Source organism: Vipera berus (genome assembly GCF_964194415.1).
Source record: "Vipera berus genome assembly, chromosome: Z".
In the NCBI taxonomy this organism is placed as follows: Eukaryota; Metazoa; Chordata; class Lepidosauria; order Squamata; family Viperidae; genus Vipera; species Vipera berus.
In genome coordinates, this window is record NC_138205.1 from 21890536 (window position 1) to 21897569 (window position 7034).

Consider the following 7034-nt stretch of genomic DNA (forward strand, 5'->3'; position numbering starts at 1 on the left):
TTTATAACATAAGGGTGTGGAAGTGTGTCATGGCTGGAACAAAGGAGATTTCTGAAGACCTCTGAAAAACAATTGTTGATGCTCACCAGACTGGGAAGTTTACAAAACTATTGCCAAAGAGTTTGGGCTAATTCACAGACAGGCAGATGGTTTACAAATGGAGGCAATTCAGCAGTATTGTTACCTTCCACAAAATGTTTGACCAACCAAATTACATCCAAGTGTGTAAGATTTTGGAAGATCTCAAAGAAGCCCACAATAATGTCTAAGGAACTAAAGGCCTCTTTTGCATTGACAATGCCAATGTTCATGAGATTACCATCAGGAGAACACTGAACAACAATGATGTCCATGGCAGGCTTGTTAAGAGAAGACCACTACTTTTCATCGCTGCTCACCTACAGTTTGCAAAAGCCCACATGGATAGGCCAGAAGGTTATCAGAAGAATGCTCTATGGACAGATGAGACCAAAATAGAACTTTTTGGCTTGAATGAAAAGCAAGGTTTGGTGAAAGCTAGGCACTACATTCCACCTGTAGAACTTTTTCCCATCTGGCAAACATGGTATCATGGTTTGGACCAGCTTTGATGCCTCTGGACCAAGACTGCTTGTCATCATTGAGGGAACTATGAATTCTGAATTGTATCAGTAAATTCCACAGGAAAATTTCAGGGTATCTGTGCATGAACTGAAGCTTAAGAGGAAATGGGTCATGCGACAAGACAATGACCCAAAGCACACAAGTTGTACAACCAAAGAATGGCAAAAATGTTTTGTAATGGCCACATTAAAGTCTTGGTCTTCATTCTATAGAAGCAGACCTGAAGCAGACAGTTCATGCAAGGAAGTCTACCAACTTTCCTGAATTGAAGCTTTTTTGTAAAGGAGGAATGGGCTAAAATTCCTCCAAACCAATGCATAGGGCTGATCGACAATTATTGGAAACATTTAGTTGCAATTGTTATGCTTAAGGGGGGCACAGCAGTTACTGAAAGCAAAGGTTTGCATACTTTTGCCACACACACAAGTACATCGTTTTTGGACCATTTTCCTCAATAAATAACTGAGCAAGTAAAATGTTTATGACTCATTTATTTAACTGGGTTCTCTTTATTTAGCTTTGGGACGTGTGGAGACCAAATCATGTCTTGGCTCATATTTATGCAGAAATATTGAAAATTCAAAAGGGTTTACAAATCTTTAAACACCACTGTAGATTTCCTCCTTAGTGAGCTGCCCCTTACCCTTCTTGCCCTGCCTTTAGTTACTTTGGAGAATAGGTTGAAACCCTCCCCCCCCCCGCTTCTTTGTGGCAGCCCCTCAGATATAGGAATACTGCTATCATGTCAATTACTGTGTGAAGTAAATTTGATTCCCCCCCCCACCAACTAAATCTGCATTTATTTCTGTTAAATTAGAGGTCCTTCAGGTCTTCTGATGGTGCATGTATCACCATTGTAAATGAGTCCATCCAGTTTGCTGCTGGTTGTGCTCTTTCCTTTTCTTCCACCTTTCCCAGCATTTCAGCGTTGTTCAGAGAACTTTGTATGTTTACAGAACCTGTCCAAAGTACCGTGAGATAATTTGAGCAGGATTATTTATGCCTCTAGTGAGAATTTTGGATTGATTTGTTCAATGATCCATGAATTGTCTTTACAAAGACAGGCGAGAGACCATAGGCAAGGTTAACACGTTTATTTGCTTCAGCTCCCGGCAGCTGACTGTCAAAACAATCCGGGCTTATATAGGGAACTGTCAAACAGTGTAGCCAATCAGGTAGCGGTAATTTCCCCGCCGTTCGGGAAGCAGCCAATCCACTATCAGTATTCTGTCAGCTCTGCGGCTGTCAGGGAATTCCCTTCAGCTGAGCGCTTAGCTCAGCTTGGAGGACCGGGTTGAAGACTCCTGGATTTGACAGTTCCGAGAACTGTCAAATCTGGCGCGTGCGCGTTGGCCCCCGGCAGCCCTTTTGACAGCTGTCAACGGGAATGGCGGCCGGCTGGGCGGTGCGCGTGCGCCGTTGCTTCGGGCGGCCATTTGACAGCTGTCAGCTGTCAAATGTCGGCCGGCCCGGCTTTCTCTTGCGGCTTGGGGACTACTGGTTCCCGGATATGATTCACCCCCTTTCCCCCCCCCCAGAACAGGTATGTTATGTATAACAACATTTGAACATTTTAAAACAGTATGGTTAACAGGTTCTTTAACAGATGGTGGGTTTCCCTTCCACTCGAAGTCCGTGAGGTATGCGGGGGGTTTCCTGGCTCGGCCGGACCGTCGGGGACAGGGGGTGCTCCTTTCGGATTGCGTGGCTGGTGGGGTTGTTTCTAGGTGGGGCTCTGTAGATGGTTGTGGGTCCTGGGGGAGGAATTCATCGGGACCGGGGAAGTCGGCTGTCGAAGGCTCATCCAGAGTTGGTTGCGGGGAGGGGTTGGGCAGTGACCTGGGACGGAGCTGATCCGTGTGTCTACGATGTATGAGTCCTGTTCCAGTGTCCACTGTGTAAGATAATGGTCCAGTTTGGTCCATGATAACCCCCTGAACCCACTTATCCCTTCCCCCATAATCTCGGGACCAAACGTTTTGTCCTTTGGAGAATGTTTTTGGCTGGGAGCTTGGTGTCATTTTGGCTGCTAGTCTGTCGGGGTGGAGTCTGTCGAGTCGTGTCACCAGGCGGCGGCCCCATCGAAGTTCGGCCGGGCTTTTGCCGGTGGTTGTGCAGGGAGTAGAATGGTGGGCTAAGAGAAATTGTGACAAGCGTCGGTGCCAGTTTCCTGAGATGATTCTTTTGAGGGCGTCTTTGGTGGTCCTCACCATAACCTCTGCAAGGCCGTTGGACGACGGGTGGAAGGGAGCCGATGTTGAATGCCTAATACAATTTCTCCTCGTGAAGATCTGAAAGTCATGAGAAGTAAATTGAGGGCCATTGTCTGAAATGATGACGTCGGGGAGACCGTGTGTTGCGAAGAGTCCCCTGAGGGCTTGAATGGTTGCGGCAGACGTTGTACTGTGAACCGGGAGAACCTCCAGCCATTTAGAATAACTATCTACAACTATGAGGAAGACCTGTCCTTGGAAGGGCCCGGCATAATCAATATGGATGCGGGACCAGGGGTTTTTTGTGAGTTCCCATTTATGAATTGGGGCTCTGGGTTGAAGTGGGCGGGATTCTTGGCATAGGTAGCAGCCAGCAATGTATTTTTCTATGTCTTGGTCTATTCCTGGCCACCAGACGTAGCTGCGTGCCAAAGATTTTGTCTTTACGATGCCAGGGTGGCCCTCATGTAAGGTGTCCAGTACTTTTGGCCTATGTTTGGTGGGCACGATTACCCTGCACCCCCAGAGTAAACATCCTAAGTGTGACGTCAGTTCATTTCGCCTGGAGAAATATGGCTGAAACTCTGTGCCTGGGCAAGAGGTTTGCCAGCCTGTATGTACCCATGCTAGTACTCTGCTAAGTGTTTTGTCTGACGAAGTTGCAGTGGCGATATCTTTTGCTGTCAGTGGGCATTCTGGGAGCTCTTGAATAGCTAAGATGTTGCCTGCTGGGGCTGGGTCAGGCTCTGTGTGGGGTAGGGGTAATCTGCTGAGGCCGTCAGCGTGACACATTTGATGTCCTGGCTTATATATTAGTTGGTAGGAGTATGCTGTGAGGAATGTTGTCCAGCGCAACATCCTGGGAGATAAGATTTGGGGGGTCTGACGGTCCCAAGTGAAAAGTCCTAACAATGGTTTGTGATCAGTGTAGATCACGAAAGGGCGACCATAAAGGTAATCATGAAATTTTTTAATTCCCGCTACAATTGCCAGGGCCTCTTTATCTATTTGGGCATAGTTTCTTTCCGTTTTGGAAAGAGTTCTGGAGTAATATGCCACCGGGGACTGGTTGCCATCGTTGTCTAAATGGCTTAAAACTGCTCCAATCCCATATGGGGATGCATCGCAGGCTATGCATAAGGGTTTGTCCTCCTGGTAGTGGGAAATAGTTGCGTTGCTGGAAAGCATTTGTTTAAGTGACCTGAAACTGTTTTCGTGGACTGTAGTCCATTGCCAGGCTGCCCCTTTATCGAGCAGTCTGTGGAGGGGTTCTGCGATAGTTGCCTTCCCTGGTAGGAAGGCGTGATAAAAATTTAAAAGTCCAAGGAAGGCTTGGAGCTCGTTTTTATTTTTTGGGGTAGGGGCGGCCTTGATAGCAAGGATTTTTGCGTTTGTGGGATGAATTCCCTGCGAGTCGATCTTGTAGCCTAAGAAATCTGCTGACGGGACGCCTATAGAACATTTTTCACGTTTTAGTTTGAGCCCTGCTTTTCTAAATCTTAATAGAACTTCCTGTAGTCTGTCTGCTAAGTTGTTTTCTGATTCCCCAGCGATGAGTATGTCATCGAAATAGGGGCAGACACCTGGGATTCCTGAAACGACATGTGGATCTGGCGTGCGCCCCGCCGCAGCTGGCACACTTAGGTTTTTGGCCTGCGGAGGTGGGTCTTGGCCCGAGGGTGGCTTGTCTGAATGGTCTGCGGTTCTTCCCGGGGTCGGTGCCCATTTTGCTGAATCGGGACATGATGTCGTCGACGCCGGTGAAGGATTCGGGCTGTTCGTCGTCTGGTTCCCCAGCGTAGTGGACTGACCCGGCCGGGCTGTTTCTGAACGTCGGGGAGCCTTCACGGTGGCTATCCTCGTATGCCATGATCTCTAATGTGAGTTGGGCGAGGTCTAACGTGGGTCGGGCTACCAATTTCCGCTGGAGCCGCTCGTTGGAAAGACCGACGATGACCTGATCTCTGATTCGGTCTTCCAGGTCGGGAAATTGGCACCTGCGGGCAGCGTGACGTACCCCCGCGATGAAGGCTGTGGTCGTTTCGCCCGGTTGCTGTCGGCGGCGGGCGAAATGGAGGCGCCAGTACAGCTCGGACCGCCGGGGCATAAAATGCTTGCTGAGGCGGTCGGTTAGTACGGCGTAAGGGACGGTCGCGATGGGGTCTGGGCTGCAGAGCCCTACAGCGATGTCATAGACGGCAGGCCCGCTGAGGCACAGGAGGGCGGCAGCCTTGTGGCGATCTTCCGTTATCTTGTTAACGACGAGGTAGCCTTCAACTTGCCCCCAGTGCGATTCCCATCCCTCGGGATGGCGGACGTCGAATTCTCTGACGTGGCCTAAATTTGCCATGGTCGGGATCCACGGTGCTGTTCAAACTGCCGAAGGGTTCCTTTACCCTCGTTGTGGCTTCAGCAGTGACTTTCAGCGAGAGGGATCGGAACTCCTTCGCTGAGGCTAACTCAGCAGGCAGCTCTGGGGCACCGGAATCCCATCCTCGTCGCCAGGTGAATTGTCTTTACAAAGACAGGCGAGAGACCATAGGCAAGGTTAACACGTTTATTTGCTTCAGCTCCCGGCAGCTGACTGTCAAAACAATCCGGGCTTATATAGGGAACTGTCAAACAGTGTAGCCAATCAGGTAGCGGTAATTTCCCCGCCGTTCGGGAAGCAGCCAATCCACTATCAGTATTCTGTCAGCTCTGCGGCTGTCAGGGAATTCCCTTCAGCTGAGCGCTTAGCTCAGCTTGGAGGACCGGGTTGAAGACTCCTGGATTTGACAGTTCCGAGAACTGTCAAATCTGGCGCGTGCGCGTTGGCCCCCGGCAGCCCTTTTGACAGCTGTCAACGGGAATGGCGGCCGGCTGGGCGGTGCGCGTGCGCCGTTGCTTCGGGCGGCCATTTGACAGCTGTCAGCTGTCAAATGTCGGCCGGCCCGGCTTTCTCTTGCGGCTTGGGGACTACTGGTTCCCGGATATGATTCAATCCATTTGATGGTTTTCTTGGCTCTCTATGGTTTTCTCACGAGTCTTCTCCAATATATATATATATATATATATATATATATATATATATATATATATATATATATATATATATATATATATATATATATATATATATACACATACATATATACGTATGTATGTATGTATGTATGTATGTATGTATGTACAGTATATGTATATGTATATATGGTAAAGGTTCCCCCGCACATGCGTGCTAGTCGTTTCCGACTCTAGGGGCCGGTGCTCATCTCCGTTTCAAAGTCAAAGAGCCAGCGCTTGTCCGCAGACGTCTCCGTGGTCATGTGGCCGGCATGACTAGATGCCAAAGGCGCACGGAACGCTGTTACCTTCCCACCGTAGTGGTCCCTATTTTTCTACTTGCATTTTTTACATGCTTTCGAACTGCTAGGTTGGCAGAAGCTGGGACGAGTAACAGGCGCTCACTCTGTTATGCGGCACTCAGGATTCAACCCGCCAAACTGCCAACCTTCTGATCGACAAGCTCAGTGTCCTAACCCACTGAGCCACCGCTTCCCAGACCTTCCTCGCTAATTCATAGTATTTTAGCAGGAGGGGACCTAGATCCTGGAGTGTAAAGGACTCCTGCTAATATTTCTATGGCATTTTTGTGGGGATCAACTCTATTTCTTTAGATTAAGTTACCTATTAATTTAATATTTACTACTGCAAGTGAGGGCTGGGTGATTGTACAGCTTACATTGCTTGGCAAACAGTTACATGGTGCTGCCACCAAGAAGGCCCTGCTCCTAGCTACTGCACTGCATTGTACCGCAATGGTGGGGTTATTCCAAGCCAAATTAGAGCCAATAACTCATTTTCCTTGCTGCTGTTGCTCTTGTCATCACCAAATCAGTCCACTAGAATCCTCAAATGCAATATTTGGCCCCAGAACCTATTTTTATTTGAGACTCATACATGCTGCTGCTATCCAAAGATGCAACTGCCAACGTAGCAGTTTCCTTCTATCTTGAGAAGGAAAGCATGAAAGCAGTAATGTATATGGTAAAGTAGGCATAACATAGTAGTTTTTTTTAAAATTCAACTAACTGGCTAAATCCAAACTCATCCAAGTATTTAAGAAATCATAGTTCTGTCTATTGCAGCTCCCAATACATCTTTAAAAGTACAATCTCCTGCCAAATGTTTTGCCTATATATTCAGGGAGACCACCTGAGACCCTTTTGCTCAGAA